Genomic DNA, 18878 nt, shown 5'->3' on the forward strand with positions numbered 1-18878 from the left:
GAGATGATGAAGGTGAGGTGACCCGTTTGGATAGCCACCAAGGTAGGAGGAAGTTTCCAGACAGACCAGTAGCACTGCACACAATTGGCTTGATCAGTCTGGAGTGCAGGGCTCGTAGAAATGACACAGAAAAGTCTCCGGGATATGGAGTAGGAAGGTTTCCAAAATACACAATAGCCACACTATTGCGGTTGTCGCTAGCAAAAAAACCGCTTGCGACCGGAAGTATATGGCCCTCTATCGAGAATAATGTCTTTTATCTTCCAATCGAAATAACTATTGTAACGCATATTTCATCTTCACGTCATTATTCTTACCTAGATTTAATGCAGATTCAATTTATTACGTTGTGATTTTTCTCTAATATTTTTGGTAAATATGTCGAGATGTATTTATGAACTTTTGCTACTTCCTGTACTTGTAGTATGCACGTATCTACGTAATGTTCTATTGTATTGCCCTCTGTTGGCAATTTTCATGGTTTCTGGCCCTCGTCATCGATGACCAGGTCAGAAGTAATGAAATCTACTTGTACGGGAACAACTTTTACGTTGTAACCAGTACTAAGTAAAATGGGTGGTTAATTTGTGCTACATTTTGTGTGAATATAATTAATTATTCTATATTTCGCTCTATTGAGAATATTGAAGTGAAGGTATTATCAAGAGTATTGGTTATATATTTGTAACTTTGTGTTGACATTAGACGGATTAGTTCAACCATATGCCTCACTTGATCCAACAGAAAATGTAACTATTAACGTTTTCTTTTTATTAATTAATTAATTGCTTTAACTAGTATCTTTTCTCGGTAAATTGGTACTTTTTTTAAAATCAAACTTGCTATAACTTACGTTAATTTTAGTCTGTTGTACCACAAGGCATTTCTGGTTTGTAACCCGTTCTAGTAACCAATCGAAGTGCAATGGAATTAAAATTATTATAATTTGTTAGGTATATATATATATATATATATATATATATATATATATATATATATATATATATATATATATATATATAATGGTAATAATTAGAGTCCGGATTTTTATGTAATATCAACCCCTAAATGTAACAAAATAAATATGTAACAAAATCGTCTAAAAATGTAAGAAATATGTAATATTATATAAGAATATGTAATATTACATATGTTACATATTTATGAAAATGTAATATTAATACGCGTATGAGTATGCAATATTTATACGAATTATGAAAATAAAAAAAAATCTACTACACTTTATCCTGCTTAATACAAGTTCCCCAAGAAGTGAAATACTTGAACAGCTGAGACAGCCATACGTCACTGACGTGACTGATTGCAGGATAATAAAAATCAGACGCGAATGAAGGAAGATGTGAATCGGCTAGAGAGAAATAGGAAAGCCCCGAGAAAAGCAATGCATACGGCATTTGTACGTCAGAAATCTCATGTGGTGTGGTCTGGTTCAGTTTCAAATCTAGAACCTTTTACACTAAATGTGCATCCGTCACAACGGTCCAATCTTGAAATGAATTATACGCAATATACAAATTTAAATACTAAAAGCAACTTAAGACGAAATGTATTGCTTTATATATATTTATTTCATGCAGGAAAAAGCAGTCCTATATCTTACCAGCTGAACTCTATGCAGAGAATGATCTCTCCACATCACATCAGGTAACAGGAGCGTATTTAAACAAGGGGGATGTAGTTAGGGAAAATATCATCAGAGGGGGGTTCTTGTTTCACCACTGAGATTCTCACACACTGCCAATAGGCTGTCGTAACCCGGGTTTCTTTCCAGCACTGCATTTAGTTTCTTTCAAACTTTTTCTCCTACATCTCTACGCACACCTTGCAGCAGTCTCTTTGCATCCTCTATGATTTCCATGGATTCGGGAAGAGGCCGCCCAACAGTCTCTAACTTTTTAATGCTTGTAGGTAGCCAACCAAAATTGCTGTCTATATATGCGATATCACCAGTTTTGGAAAGTAACGTAACGCAAGTAACGTTTCCTAGTAACACGTTACATTTTATCCATAGTAACTGTAACGGTACAAATTTTTAACTAACGTACCTAGTTTGCGTTACTTTTTTCGCGTTACATGAGTTACGTTTCGGATGAGTAACTACAATATCTGTATTTTTTTCGGAAACAAATGTTTCTTTCCTGTAAGTGAATTTCCCAGAATGAAACAATCGAGCATGAGCTACGTATGTCAGTGACCAACAGTCACAGACACACAAAGAAACAGATAAGTTCGTTGTGCCACTTGCTGTTTTTTGAAGACGAGGACAGTCTTAGGGAAATCACGTGTACTGATTGCAAGCACCTGGAAGATTTTGTCGTATATTTTGACAGCTCCAAATCAATACATTCAGTGAGTGAACTAGGAGTGCAATGATACCGGTAGTCTATTTTGCTTTGATTGGTGTTGTTTTTATAAAGATAGAGAACGAAAATATTTTACCGTTCGAACATTTGAAAGAATACTTTTTTCTTAAGAGCTGAGGATGATGGTGGACAGAATTTAAAAGTAAAGTGTCTAAAGTGTCCCGGCGGAAAGTATTTATCAACAACTAGGGTGCCATACACAAAGAAACAGATAAGTTCGTTGTGCCACTTGCTGTTTTTTGAAGATGAGGACAGCCTTAGGGAAATCACGTGTACTGATTGCAAGCACCTGGAAGATTTTGTCGTATATTTTGACAGCTCCAAATCAATACATTCAGTGAGTGAACTAGGAGTGCAATGATACCGGTAGTCTATTTTGCTTTGATTGGTGTTGTTTTTATAAAGATAGAGAACGAAAATATTTTACCGTTCGAACATTTGAAAGAATACTTTTTTCTTAAGAGCTGAGGATGATGGTGGACAGAATTTAAAAGTAAAGTGTCTAAAGTGTCCCGGCGGAAAGTATTTATCAACAACTAGGGTGCCATAATTAACGATTTACAGTAAGGGGTTAATATGAATAAACTGTGTTCTGATGAGCACGCCTACTTGATTACTAGTAAATAGTTTGCTGATGGTATGTAATATTGGAGTTCTTTCAGATCAGTTTGCTTATCCTAGAGTCCCGTTGATAATCGAGTTTGAAACTAGCTTTAGAAAACAAGTATCGATTTCAGAGTTACTGGCAAGTTTGGATTCACTCCCAGTTCAGGTATTCTCATTTCATTAGTTGTAGTGTAATGTTTCTCTATATTAGGGGTGTTCCAAGAACCGGTTTCGGCTCGGTTTCTAGTCTAAACTGAATCAATCGGTTTGGACTTCAAACCGTCCGGTTCGGTTCGGGAAAGGTTCGATTCGGTTCGGTTTGGGAACAGTTCGGTTCGGTACGGTTTGGGAACGGTTCGGCTCGGTTCGGTTTGGGAATGGTTCGGTTCGGTTTGTAAAGTGTTCGGTTCGGTTTGTAAAATGGTTCGGTTCGGTTTAAGAACTTTTGGGACCTTTTTGAGGACTGTTTTGTTCGGTTTCAGTTCAATATTTGAAATCGACAGAAATGTAGTTTGCATTATTAGCAACCGTCCACCCAGACATTATAATAAGGGTGAATGTTACGTTTTTCGGTATAACTTTATTCAGATTAAAATTATTTCGATATTACTGAAACAATTTAGGGGTCGTATTTGTGTGGATACTTTTACTGATGCTTTGGATGTTGGAATAAAACTCTTAATATCAGTTGGAAGACAACTTTACGGCATGGGCGGATTTAGGAGATACCGTGGTAGGGGTGGCAGTTACTTGAAGGGTGGATGCTATTCCAGGAGAAGCTACGTTTAGAATGAAACATAAATTTTTTTCTTGAAATGACTAGGGGGGGAGGGCATGATTTACACCTGTATGTGGAATATATCGTGGTGTAATATTGTCAGGTAACCAAGAAAATTTATGCTAGTTTTGAGAACAGTTACTTTTGTCGCGTTAGTGTAGTCAAATTGATTCTGATGACGCTACACAGTATGGCGCTAAATTCGTTGTACGGAGTGGGTGATTCTTGAAAGCAAAACAAACAAACAAACAAAAAGTTCCAGTACACATACGACGAAAAGCGTGTCGTTTACGTGTTATAGGCTGCCGAAAGCGTGGAGTTAAATATTGCACAAACTACTGATTGTAGACGTGGTACGGCATGATATCGACAAAATATCCTAACCTGCTCTATCCAAATTTGCAGTTTTCAGATTTGTGTAATGGCGGCACAGGGAATTCCCTGATCTTTTATTACGTAAATTGAGTGGACAACAACATGTAAAGGACATTTCACTGCCTGGAAATAATACTACGTGGCAGGTCAGTACTCATACACGAACATAAAAGATGGCGGATGAAGTAAAAATTACTGTGTGTGGTTGCATACCTACTCAAAAAGTCGTAGTAAAGTCGTTGTACAAGAACTCACGGGAAACTTTACTTTTCTAGAATGTAAAAATACGTACGGCACAAGCCGATAAGTAACAGAAAATAAAGAAATTCCGATTGCTGATATGCTCATATTAATGATATCGCAACGCTTTTGCGAATGCATCTATCTTTACAACTACAGTAATTTAAAAAGAACTACAGACAAATAAAGAACGCGTAATAATAATAATAATAATAATAATAATAATAATAATAATAATAATAATAATAATAATAATAACAATAATAATAATACACATAACTGTTTTCGCACATTCATTTCGATCAGTTCATCACACAAATGCGACTACAGTACGTTTTTTTCAATCAATGTTCTAAATTGACGGGTGTCAAACAAAATATTCCTTCCATTCACGTTATTGGTACATACTGTAACAGGGGCCGATATTTCTGGATCTAAATCGTATAACGAGACTGCATACAGAAGGTAGTTGTAGGGAGCAAGGTACAGAGGGGAGTCTTTGTTTACATGGAAAGAGGATGGTTGTCAGAACGGACACTGCAAAAGGTGTTCAAAGTTTCAACCCACCACTTCAATGCAAAGATTACAGCGGCGTCGAAGGGAAAGACGCTGCGAACGCATTGAAACACTCCTGCCGTTTCCTGAATGCTCCACGCTGCAGCAACAATTTGAGCAACCAAATCCTCCTCTGATTGCACAGGCGTCGTACAGATTAGTTGTTTCATATGGCCCCTGAAAAAGAAATATAAGTGGTTAAGGTCGGATGAGCGAGGTGGCCAAGATACCGGTCCTTCTCTGTCGTCCATTTGTTTGGAAAGGATGCGTTGCGATAATTTCGCACCTCCACAGCAAATGTGCTGGAGCACCGTTGAGCATAAACCACATGTTTCGATGAACAGTCAGTGGCACAGTCTCTAGTAGTTCAGGCAGAATCTCTTTCAAAAATATCCAATACTTCCACCCGGTTAGTCATTGTGGTAGTAGGTACGGTCTGATAAAAATTATCAACAATCCATGTGAACACATTCACAGAACACCGTTCCTGATGGGCACGAGTTGACATTCCATATGGGTTTGCCTCAGACCACAAATGTTGAGTGTGAGTGTTCATCACTCCATCATGGGAAAACATAGCTTTATCTTCGGAGAGAATACGAGACATAAAGCGGGATATATTAGCATGGTTCGCGTAACCACTGGACAAACTCTACGCCTACCTGGATGGCGCGTAATGCATGCATCCTTTGGACATGGAAAGAGTACATCTGATTTTCGTGAAGCATGTTCCAAATCTGCCGATGATGGGTGTTAATTTTAGCAGTTACTACCCGTGTGCTGGTGGACGGCTTTCTCTGATCTCAAGCAAGAATTTCCTCCTCAAAAGCCACAGTCCATATGGTTCTGTTTCGTCCAGCATTGGGCCTGTGTGCTTCCAGCAATCCTGTTTCTTGTAATCTTCGATCTAAACTGAAAAAGGTGTGGAATTCTAAGATTAGGAAACTGTTGTCTGTACACCGTTGTGCCACACGGCCATTACCGTCCGCTTTCCCGTATGCCAGCTCAATGTCTGCCAATTTGAATTAAATTGAATTTCTCTTTATTTCAGCGGGTGAGGTTCAGCCGGAGGCTGCTCTGCCACCTAACCCTTGTCATCATTACAAATAAAAGAAAGAAAAAAACAGACACAAATAAGATACAAGATACAAATAACAACATAACATGGTACATTCAATAATACTAAGGATAAATAAAACACTCAGTAAATGTAAATGTAAAAAAAAAAGAAAAAAAACTAATACTGTTAGTCCAATTTCATACTGTAGTAAACCTTTCATGTGTGCCAATGCTTTGTCTCTGAACTCTAAATAATAATGTTTGGAGTGATGATTTAAATGAATTGTATGGTTTGTCAGTGATTGACTGTGGTAGGGAGTTCCAGATTCTTACTGCCGAAATTGAAAATGCCTTCTCTGTTATTTTCAAGAATGCCCGGGCATATTCAGTTTATTACTTCTTCGGGTATTGTAATGGTGAATTTCTGATCTACATGTTAATTTATGATGCAAGTAAGGTGGTGTTTTATGTGAATTTATTTTGTATAGTAAACAACAGTATCGGAGATATCGTCTTCGGGACATGGTTAGGATATTGTTTTCATTAAGTACCGGCAGAATATGCTAAGATTTTCCGTAATTGAGAGAGAAGCGTAAAGAGTAGTTCTGTATTTTCTGAACTGCTCTAGTATTTTGAGTGAAGAGAGAGCTACCATATATTGAATCGCAGCAATCGAACAGAGGCAAAATGAGAGTGTTAACCAGATATAGTCTTGTTTCTTGCAATAAATAACCTTTTAATTTATAAAGCTGTCGTAAGATGCGCTTAGCTTTAATACACTGTTCAGAAATGTGTTTATTCCAGTTAAGCCTTTGTTCTATTATTAAGCCTAGATCTTTTACAATTTCTCACGTGTGTACTCCTTTATTACCTCTGTAGTCACACTCGTTGGCCGTATGGTGATGAAATAAAGAGAAGTTAAAGTGGGAAATGGTAGATGTTTCCTCGACATTGTGTTCACTGTCCAGAATCGAAGATAGCGAGATTGCAACTTAGTGCAACTCTTCTGTCAGAGAATGATATTTATGTGTACGATTAGAAAATGTACAAAATCTACATCGTGACGGAGAAAATACCACACTCAGAGCCGTAGCTACGGGGAAGGGGGGGGAGGCTGGTAGTAAGAGGGCGCCGAACAAGCAATAAGAAAAAAGAAGTGTTAAAAATGAATAAACGATGTGGTGCCCCGTAAAAGTATTGGCGCCCTATTAAATCAATATTGTTGTCGGTTTGCAAAGAAATATATTCTTGCTCGCTACGCTCGCAATCCAAACGTTTCAGTAAAACTCACAAGAAGTTTTTACTTATTATTTACAGAAGGTAATTATATAATGATTTGTTAACGATGTGATATACAAGGTGCCGAGTATTGACTTACATTGTACGTAGGAGCGTTTTCAAAATCAGAAACGGTAAAAGTCTGAAATATGTGTTCGGCGTTTTGATGATGATGAGTCTGGTTAGTTAATCACGCTTTTCTTATAATATTAATCACGACGGTGAGAATGAAAGTATGAAAAATGAGGGAAATGAAGACACACATGCAAGCTGCTATTTGAGCAGGAATATTAAAAGTGAAGGTAAATAAGAAGAATAATATATCAAAGTCAAAATATATCACGAAGCAATACTAAAAGGCACTGAGATTCAAAGGGCACGTTCAAAGCAAACGTTTTTGCCTAACCTACACAGACAAAATATATACAGATGGTGATAAGAAAAATGGAAACACCTGAACGAAATTGCAACTTACCAGATTAATATGGTGTCGGACCACCTTTCGCCTTCAGAACAGCCTTGATGCGACGTGGGATGGAGGCATAGAGATTGTGAGTTCTGTGAGAGAGGATGGAGGTGGAAATCGTCGCCGGAGTCGTGTTTCCAAGACGGACCACAGATGCTCAATTATGTTGAGATCTGGGGATTAGGCGGGCCAGGGGAGGTGTTGAACTTTATCCCGATGTTCCTCAAACCACGCTGCAACAACGCCAGCTGTGTGAATGGGTGCATTATCATCCTGGAAGATGGCGTCACTGTCCGGGAACAACATCCGGACCATAGGATGCAAGTGGTCTCCTAAAATTGCCACATAATCGTTGGCAGTGATTCGTCCGCTAAGTGTGACCACAGGACCCAATGAAAACGATGATATGGCGGCCCACAGCATCACCGAGCTGCCGCCATGTTTCACAGTTGGGCGGAGACACTGCAGATCATAAGCTTCTTTGGGCGTTCTCCACACATAAACACGGCCCGTGGTTGGGAATAGGGTGAAGGATGACTCATCCGACCATATCACACGTTTCCAGTCCTCAACGGTCCAAGTTGCATGGTCGATGCACAATTTGCGGCGTGCAAAAGCGTTATGATCCCTGATGAGCGGTTTGGCCCGTGCAACACGACCCCGTATGTTCATGTTATGTAATTCGCGGCGGATTGTGATTGTCGAAACAGGGTAGGGGAGGGGCTGATTGAGTTCCTCTGTCACTTGCTCCGCAGTGGCACGAAGGTTCTGCGTGACAATGCGCTTTAATACCCGGCGTGACCTGTCACTCATGATTTTCTTCCGCCCACTGTTTCGCTTCCCCGATGTGGTTTTCCCGTGTGTTGTGTAGGCCGTCATCACCTTCGACACTGTCCCACGCGACACACCTAACACAGTACCCACTGCCGTCACACTCACTCCACATAACCGTGCACCAACAATTTGCCCTCTTTGAAAACCTGAGAGGTCTCCCATTTTACACTACCTCCGTCTGCTGCAGCCACTGGAAACTGCTGCTCCACTGTGCCTGACGTAGTATGGAGACCGACCTAACACATCACCACCAGCGGTCCGGCGCTGCGGGCGCCACGACATCACTGCCAACCCATATATCTGACGTGTTGCCAACTACAGGTGTTTCCATTTTTCTGATCACCAACTGTATATATCACGAGGCAATATAAAAGGGCACATTAGAATTCGGAGATATATCACGAGGCAATATTAAAAGGCACACTAGAATTCACAGGCACGTTCAAAGTAAATTTTTACCTAACCTACACAAACAATATATATATATATATATATATATATATATATATATATATATATATATATATATATATCACGAGGCTATATAAAAGGACACATTAGAATTCGGGGATATATCACGAGGCAATATTAAAAGGCACACTAGAATTCACAGGCACGTTCAAAGTAAATTTTCACCTAACCTACAGAAACAATATATATATATATATATATCACGAGGCAATATCAAAAGGGACGTTAGAATTCAGAGGCACGTTCAAAGTAAACTTCACTTAACCTACACAGACAAAATATATATTATGAACATTTAGAGGCACGTCCAAAGTAAAATTCTCAAACGGACGGAGCTAAAGTAACTTATTTACTAATTTAATCACATTACAATTTTATCACATATACTCGTGATTTATATTTATGAGTGGATAAAATGTGATGAGCTACGGGCACGCGTAACGCACTCTTGCTTAGTTGCACATATTAATCATGAAGACTTCCATTCGATACATTATTATATGGCCTAGAGTTGAAGAAAAAGAAAATTTTGATATTACCAGTTCTCCGGCACCTCTATACGAACAGGCTCCTTCAATCTTTATCTTGCAGGAAGAGGCTATGACTTTTCCCACCTGCAATCTTACACATCGAATTTCACTTCTTCCAATCACCAGTTCAACACTCTATACGATTTATAGAAGGCAGTCCTCGTGGATGGAAGGAACGGATTTCGACTATTACACCTCCAGCCCCATCACTTTATATTTCTAGTAATGGCGGAGGTGATACTTGGCGGCCTTCTGCCGAAAAAGGTTGTTTCTGAATTTTTAATCAGACTCCTCAGTTCTTTTCTCCAAAACAATAAAATAGGTTGACCTAATCGATGATTTTTTTTTACAAGATTAATGTCCAAATTAACGTTTTTGGTTATGAAATTTTCAAAATGTAGGAGCTGACCCGGCCACCGTCTATCCACAACAAGACATGATGATTAACTGCACCTCTCGAAACCAGACCTTGATAAACGCGTTTTCAATATTACATATTCGACTACGAACTAAAACAAATTTATATCCCTTATGTTGCAATACAAGAATCTAGCCGCATAAACAGTCATTTTATCTATTGAATGACATTCTCTAATAAATGGAAATTATCACATAACAAAAATTTTAAAACTCACCTAATCTCTCCGTGTCCGTATTTATTTGTTACCATCGTAACAACTGCCTCCAATTTTTACGCTATCGCCATATTGAAAATTTAGCTTCACATATAGCGATTCAAATGCCCTCTTGCGGTAATAGCCAAAATGATCGCTATGCTCTTAACAAAAGAGCGACGTGAAGCAATACAATTAAGTGGCATTGGCAATTGTCTTAAAACTTGTGGTTTCCGGATCAAAAGAGAAATATGTATATGGCAGGTAAAGTAAATTTCAAATAAGGTTTAAATACATATATAAAGCTCGGTTTTAAGAACAACGTATATAATAGGAGTGCAGCTACTGCTGTAACCTGAAACAAATCTACAATAATTAGTTTAAAGAAATACTCGAATTTTCAGAGTAAGGTTCTTGGTGTGTGTTTCGTGTCTCATATCATAAACTAGCCTGAGAAGTTTTAGATTTAGTGCATCTGTGCCATTATTAGTAACAAAGAGAAAGAATTAGCATTACTAAAGAATATAACAAACAACATAACACGAATAACAAAACAATATAATTGGTACAGTAGCACCATACGGGGGCCAACCTCAACATAAATGTAAATAACCGGTAAAACGGGTTGTTACATTTTCTCCATCAAATACTTGTATTGCCAGGATATTTTTGTGCATACGTGGTATCTAGTTGTGTGATATTTTTTATCTATCTACATGCATACAAAAGATATACAAACATTATATATATATATATATATATATATATATATATATATATATATATATATATATATATATATATTCCAATGAGTACTTTCAGTCTCTTTGCTATTTTATTCTTTTATTATACACAAGTCTGCTAACTGGTCGTATGCTACGAGTGAGTTAAAGATTAAATTCAGCTCCATGTGGACACAGCTGAATTTGCTTTGACGGAGTTTGCTTAAGTTTTGGTTAGCCAATAGTAAATGAAACCACGTTCCAAACCCTTTGGACAGTTTAGTTGGTCGCAGTTCTACGGACAGTTCTGAACGGTACGATTCGGTTCGGTTTGGGTTCGGTTCGGTTAAGTTTGGAAACGGTTTGGTTCGGTTAACTGTTCCAAACCGGTTTAAGTGGCAAACCGAAACCGCGGTTTATGTTTTCAGGAACCGTCCACCCCTAGTCATCATTGAAGAATCCCAACGACTTTGATACCTTCATTCCATGTTTATATCCTGGTGAAATTATTTACCCATTTTTTCACTCCGGCACCTAAGTTCTCACGAAAGTAATCCAAATGAGAGTTTAAAAAGTGTAATTTTAAACTCATTGTTCATCCCAAATTTCTCTATTTTTCAATATTTTAGACAATTGTCTTGTAATTTGGATCTCTGTTATTTCCTAAGTTTGGTGTTACATCTTTAAATGAGTTCTTGCTCCACAGTTGTTACAATTTTCTGAATTACTTGCCATTCATAAGTTTAATAATATCTGGTCCAGGGTAAATGCTTTTTTTGAGCTTTGGTGCTGATAACTCTGAAAACTCACTGCAGATACATTTAAAACATCCCCTGTTCTTTTGTGTAAGGCCTTAACAAATGGTTTCATCAGTATAAGTGTGATGTGCAAGGGTAGCAACAACACTTTATTTTGCACAATGAACATTCCTGGAACACAGTTTTATTTCCAGTTTGCAGTGATGACCTTTTGGGCCACTTTCCTTTGTAACCTGTGTTCTCTATCTCAACTGTCCAATTGGCATAAAACACGTGGATACTTTGGGGTCGTCCACATATTACGTAACGCAGCAAAGAGGTGAAGGGGGTAAAATTGGTCAAAAATAGCGTTATCTAGTTTGTGGACGGACTCTTTGTGTATCCTCCTTGTTGTCTGGTATCATTGATTTTATTTTTAAAGCCAATTCTTCCGTCATCATTATTTCGCCTTAATCATCGTTACCCGAGTGTAAACGACATCATCGTTGGACATTAAACTGAAAAATGAAGTAAAAGGCTGAGAAAGTTACAATTATTACCTTTTAATAAGAAATTTTTTTCCGACCCAATTGCGAGTATTAAATTAACATGTGAGTGTTGCATTCGGTAGTACTAAAGAAAAGTTCAGATCTAGAGATAGGTGTAACGCGTCGTTACATCGTCTTTTATCCTTCTACAGCGGGAAGTCAATGGTTCAGACCAGAAAAGGGGCAGATGCTGTTAATGGAGTCTTAATACACTTACATTTTTGATGTATATGCTGTTGGGTTGTATGTATTTGATGAAGTAGAATTTTGACCAGCATCGTAAACTAGTTTAGTTGAGATATTTCATGACGCCTTCAAGTGAACACGATGGTACTTTGCAGACGACCTGATTGATTTATTTTCCATAACTTTGATTGAACAATATTTCTCATTGAAGTATGACATTCTTCAGAAAAGTTAACATTGAAATCTAAACATATTTTGAAATATAGATTAAGTGATGATATGAGATATGTAGGCAGATACTGAAAGAAAATTATTAATTTTTGTTGATCTAGGGAATCTATTATCTAAAATTTAAAAAGTATTTCAATATTACAAGAACATAAAAAAAAGCTTGCGAAAATGGAGAACCCTGAACTGAGGTTCATTTTCGAACGATTCGCATATAAAATACAATTTACATTTATATGTATTTTGATTCCACTGACAATTTTTTTAAATGAAATATTCATTATATTGCCAGTCATGTATCGGATGTGGTCTTATTGGTATACTGTTCATTTTGTGTGTGGAATGTTCGTAGGGGGAATGTCAGCATGAACTATATTGCAACAGTGTTGATAGATTAAAGAATATTCCGTACATCTATAAGGGAAGCACCAGACGATAGATGAAAATTTTGTTCTATCTGCAATCGATGGGCACCACCAAGGTCATGTCATTGTAAGATATGCAAAGTGTGTATATTGAAAAGAGATCACCTGTTTTTACAGTAGGGTGACTAGACGTACTGATTTCCGCAGGACAGTACTGTTCTTCAAAGAGCTGTCCTGCGTGTTGCAAAGACATCTAGAAAATCGAGAAATGCCCTTCTTTTTTTAAAATGTCCTGATTTAACTTTAAATGCTTTAATGTTTCATTCTTTATTCACAACATTCCGAATCACAAGTACTCTTTTTCTAAATGATCAACTGCTGTGCTTTTCAACACTCCTCAGAAGGAAAATAATCAACGAACCATTGTTTTACAATACATTGTTTTCACTGAGAAGGACTTGTTGAGATGTTGGTAAGCAATCTTATTTCAAGTTACTATCATGATGCCAAACAAGTTAAGTAGAAGTTCCCTCGTGCCAGTCTAAATTTTTACTTATTCCTTAAAATAATCCCACGCGCCGAAAATAGGTAAAAAAGGATCATTACCCCTATATGAAGTTTAACTGTACGTCCATAAAAATAGACCACAAGCACCAATATTAATTACCTGTCTAATTAATTATAATACAAATGAAATTATGTGATTATATGATTATTTGATTATAATACAAATGAATTTGATTCGCTCATTAGTGACTTGCGGTGCGGAGTATTTTCGCTTTCTTCAGTAGTGATATTGGTCAAAATCAGTGTTGCCAACAACCTCTGAAGAAAATAGGCTAGATAGCCTTCAGAAATAAGCTTTTTTACACAAAAAATTGGCTAGATTTTTAACTGCTAACCTATAACCTACATCACAGATTTTAAGCTTTTTTTCTCTGTGCAATATTAGAAGTGAGTTATGGTAACATTTGAAATGTTAATTTTTATTCGCTGAAAAATAACAAGCAACATACATGACTTTAAATTACAACAAAATCCATCATCAACTCATCTGATTTGTGAAAGTCAGCATATTATCAGTTGAACTGAAATAAGTCATGAACGATGATGTCGCAGCTAGCCGAGGCGCTGGAATTGGATGCACCATCGTTGGATTGTGGATTGTTTGCGTTTGTGTAGACTGCCATTGTCCCAATTTTCAGTAGTAATTCTTTCGGCAGGTCATAATCCTTACAAACACTTCTTATTTCTCCGTACACCCAATGCATCATCATGATTGCATTGAGAGTTCTCATGCTAATTAGATACCCTATTTGTTTCCTTTAATAAACAAAAGCAGTCTGTGTGCCTTGAAAAGCCGAACAGTTTACGAAATTGTTAGAAAACTTTCATTCTTGCAATAAAATGCAAAAATCAAAATAAATAAAAAGTAGCAAACGGGGCCGTACGGGAGTGACGTTAAAATTCTTTCTGAGCCGATAAGTATTGTTAAGTAGTTGTAAATCTATGGGTGGGGAGAGAGAAGAAGAATGAAAAACAAGCATTTGCTGCGTAATAAAACACCCTGTGTCTAGAGAAATCAATTAATACAAGAATATAGAATGACAAATAGGCTAATTATTAAGAATTATTTTCAAAGAAAAAAGTATTTTTACAAGTATTTTTAGAATTAATTTAACGGCTAATAAAAAAGCCAAAAATGGCAAACGGGTTTCATAAACTAAGCTATATTTAAGGATATAAGCATTTCGTAGATTTGTATAACTGCCTCTCCAAATAGGCTACATTTAGCCAAAATAGGCTAAATTGACATCACTGGTCAAAATACATTAGTGTGAACAAAGAGAGTGAAGTACAGCCTGAGAGAAATCTTTATATTTTAACTGTGACTTTTTTTGTGGTACCTCGAAAATGGAAATGTATTCTTAATTCAGAACTACAATCTTTACTCATTTATTAAGAAAGGAAAGACAGACAGCGAAGCACACTCATGTCCAAAATTATTATCGTACGTCTATAAATATGTTGTTGTAGGAATATAATTTGATAACGGATTCCCCCGGTATTTCTTATAATGTTAGTATGTGTATAACCGACAAAGACATGCATGTGGCTAATTTAATGTTAAAAGAGCAGTAAATAAGAACAATAAAACAAAAATAAGCTTTCTTGTCCCTTTAGCAACATTTTGTTTTACTCATTCTAATTTTCATAATTATAGCTTTTTTCCTATGAAATTTACCACAAATATACATTTCCCGATTATTCACATAGTGTCAGTATTAAAAATGCCCTGCAAGATCATTCTCGTATTATAGTCTTACTACAAGACAGTTATAGATATGCGACAACCATTATTTTGGACATGAGTGTACATTGTGAAAAATGTTCAGCTCAGTTTTCCATTGCCAAGAGTGGAAAATCTGAAATTGAACGTTATCTAAAAACGACACAGTAGGCTATCACATACCTATGCTTATATCCTACTTTTCATAATCTGGACACCCTATTTTACAGCCTGTTGTATAGGTGAATATAATCATCGATATTTTATAGTGTTTTTAGTTTACTTCTGTGTTGGAACTATTTACGCAACTGCATTCAGTATTAAGTACATACGTCTGTCTTAATCATAGTTATAATAATCCAGTACGGTTTTTATTTACAAATTTTAATGCTATTAGTGCTATATATCTTCGGATACGAAGCTCGTTGTAGTTATTACTTGATGAATATAGTTTCCGTCAATGGTATTTCTCCTGGGGTAGTCATGTTGTTGATTTATAGCAAACTCTTGTTACAGGGTGTAGTGACCTATGAAGGAAAACAATAGAACGGAATACAATTTAGGTCTAAAACAGAACATCAAGGAAGTATTTGGTGAAAATTATATAGTAGTATTTCTGTGGCCATTTATTTCATCTCGTTTGCCTCATGATGGGACTGATTGGGATTCATGAGAATTGCCATAATCATGTGATTGATGTTGTTCTTCAAATTGATCCTATATTACTACTTTGACCATACTGTGTGCGTATTTTACTATCTGTATTTAAATTAAATAGTCTTTGTTATAGTTTATCTATATTTTGCTGTGTGTTCTTTACTTAAGATTTTTGGAATTTTAATAAATTCGTTTGTTGTTAATGTAAGAATGTGTTTTTAAAATATTACACAGCAGTAATTTATTTTAATGCTGTTTTATCGTCATTGAACTCCAGGAAATGAAAGTTATTATCATTTTAGGTTATGGTGTTGATTTTCTAAGGAGTCTTCGGGATTTTATTCTTGAAGTAGAATACCGAGTTGATATATTTTAGCATGAGGAATTATACTCTTAGAGACATGGGCATACACTTCTCTTTAACCCATTACCCGCCAAAACTCTTGTATCGTTGTTAATGTCATAAAATGTGTTTATTCATAACTGTTTGAGATATAAAGACGCAAAATTAGTGTTAAAATAGAAATAGCCGATATAGTTCAGGAAATACAACCCGTCCCATTTTTGGGACAATGGCAGAATACGTAGGCATTTTATATTTACATTTCACAAACGTCCTTGAAATTGGGAAATTTATGAAATTGTTCCAAATGAATACGCATTTGCACACTTAATTGTTTTACATACATGTAATTCTAAATTACTTTATTGTTATCCTAAAGGAGTTTGTACACTTATATTGCACATTGTTTTACATACATGTAATTCTAAATTACTGTATTGTTATCCTAAAGGAGTTTGTACACTTATATTGCACTTATCTTTATGCATTTGTTAGTTCATCTCTCTGTTATGATTCCGTTTCACAATGAGAATTTCATTTTCTTTATCAAATCTATGGTCCATGAAACCACGTTTTGTTTCTTTCTCCATCTGATTGCTGTTCATCAAAGGGCAGGGGTCTATCTCACCACTATCTTACTTTTCTAATAAATTCACAATTTCACCCACTGTGAGGGCAGGCTTATACAATGTCATAGTGTTCTACGAAATGCAACCTTCGTTATTTCCCACCAGCATCTAATTATATCTTTAGAATTACCAATATTGGATAAGACTGAACTATAACTCACATAGGAAATAATACTAACGTAACCAGCCAATGTCCCAATTTTGGGACGCTTGAAATAAATATATGAGAAATTTAACTAAATGTATTTATGTTGCATAGCAGACGATCATATTACTTTGAGATACATGTTGTCATAGAACAAACGTTATTTTGTTGAAAATGCGGTACAAATATTACGCTAAAACTAAAAAAAGTTTTCACAGCTGAAAAATGCAAATTCGACATAATGTGGCGCCGTATCTTGGCCATCGTATTATTAAAAGTTTGCAAGTAACTTCTGTATCATGCTGAATAGACTGTAAACAAATGAAAGGAAATGAAATATTTGAAGAATATCTTTCCAAACACTTTCAAAAAATAGTAAAAAAAACGTCCCAAAAAAGGGACAATGGCTGATAATGGGTAACGAGATTTCAAAATGTTGATATAATTGCGCTACTCAAAGAGAGTAGTCCACTTTAATAGTGACTTTATATCAATAAATTTACAAAAGTAACACTTCCGCCACATACAGAGTGAACTTAATCTAAAAATTATTTATTTATTTATTTATTTGTAGAATTAAAAAAAATATTTTTTAACGTCATATTTTTAGTAAACATGTCCTTACAATGATTTGTTTTAATATTCCAGGAGAAGCTAGCCACCATGAGCATAAGGAAGAATATTTTTCCAAAAGTTTTAATTGATAAAGGATCTTTTCTGTTTATTTCCTTAATGATCCTGTTAACTTATTGCTTTGAGTTATTTGTGGTGTTACCGTCGACGTATCCTCAATGGTCAGTGTGGTACATTTATCATTTCTTATTGGGCAACTTCATAATGGTAAACGTCACAACCAATTTCGTGGCCCTGATAGTTACTGACACAGGTATTCGCGGTAAGATACTTGAAGCAGATTCCAAGTGGTCATTTTGTTCGGTATGTCAAACGATGATGCCTCCACGATCTTGGCACTGCAAGATATGTAATACATGTATATTAAAAAGAGAACATCATTGTATGTTCGCTGGATGTTGTGTGGGATATTATAATCACAGATATTATTTTATGTTTGTGACGTACTTTTTTGTTGCAACGGTTTATGCTAGCTACTATAATGTATTGTTTCTGTGGGATAATTTTCAGTTCCGTCATTTAATAAGCGTAATCAAAATTTTTTATCCACTTGCGACGTTTACATTTGGATTTGATTATTCTGAATATCAATTATATACATTATTTAGTGCCCTGACTTTCGTTGGAATGTTTATTTCCGCAGTTTTATTGTACAATCATGTGAATTTATTAAAATGCGGTGAAGTTACATACGAAAAGAATCACCATATTAAAGATTATGATTTAGGAGTGAAGCAAAATATTAAAGAAGTGTTTGGGGAGAAGTGGTTTCTTACTTGGATATCTCCGTTTATTATATCACCTTTACCCCATAACGGTATTTGCTGGGACACAAGGGAAACGTGGAAGAATAAAGGTATAAAACATACGTAGAAATGAAAGTTCTCGATTTAGTTAAATTATGGTAGTGCTTGTGTTGAACTATTAATTTCTAGTTTGTCTTTTTTTTATATACAGTAGGAAGTTATTATTATAGAATAAATTTGGTTTGAACGTTTTTGTGTTCTTTTTTTGACACTATTGTGAGAATATACCTCTGCACTTTGTTTATTGTGGTATGCAATTGTTTACATTAGTAGGGGAGAGGTGGGTAATGGCGATCACCTAAGAAAAATGGGTTATTACGTAGTTTCATTTGTGCAAAATATTTTAAAAAAAAATCGAAATATATACTCCAATCCTTCTACAATTAGTGTGTAAAATAA

The 18878-nt window shown here is 36.0% G+C and overlaps 1 protein-coding gene across 4 annotated transcripts in view; it reads left to right on the top strand.

The window, feature by feature from the left end:
• Positions 1-18670, top strand: part of LOC145690457 (putative palmitoyltransferase ZDHHC24) — a 292920-nt gene extending 274250 nt beyond the window's left edge. For 3 of the 4 annotated variants that reach the window (XR_014132220.1, XR_014132233.1, XR_014132228.1), the window contains one exon: positions 17689-18670. The gene's annotated coding sequence lies outside the window, so the exon portion shown is untranslated. Of the gene's footprint in view, positions 1-15782; positions 16005-17688 lie in introns of those variants that run through there. The other variant, XR_014132222.1, reaches the window with a different exon arrangement.
• Positions 18671-18878: the final 208 nt, after the last annotated feature.

The sequence above is a fragment of the Thermobia domestica genome, chromosome 7 (genome assembly GCF_964235325.1).
Source record: "Thermobia domestica chromosome 7, izTheDome1.hap1.1, whole genome shotgun sequence".
Taxonomy (NCBI): Eukaryota; Metazoa; Arthropoda; class Insecta; order Zygentoma; family Lepismatidae; genus Thermobia; species Thermobia domestica.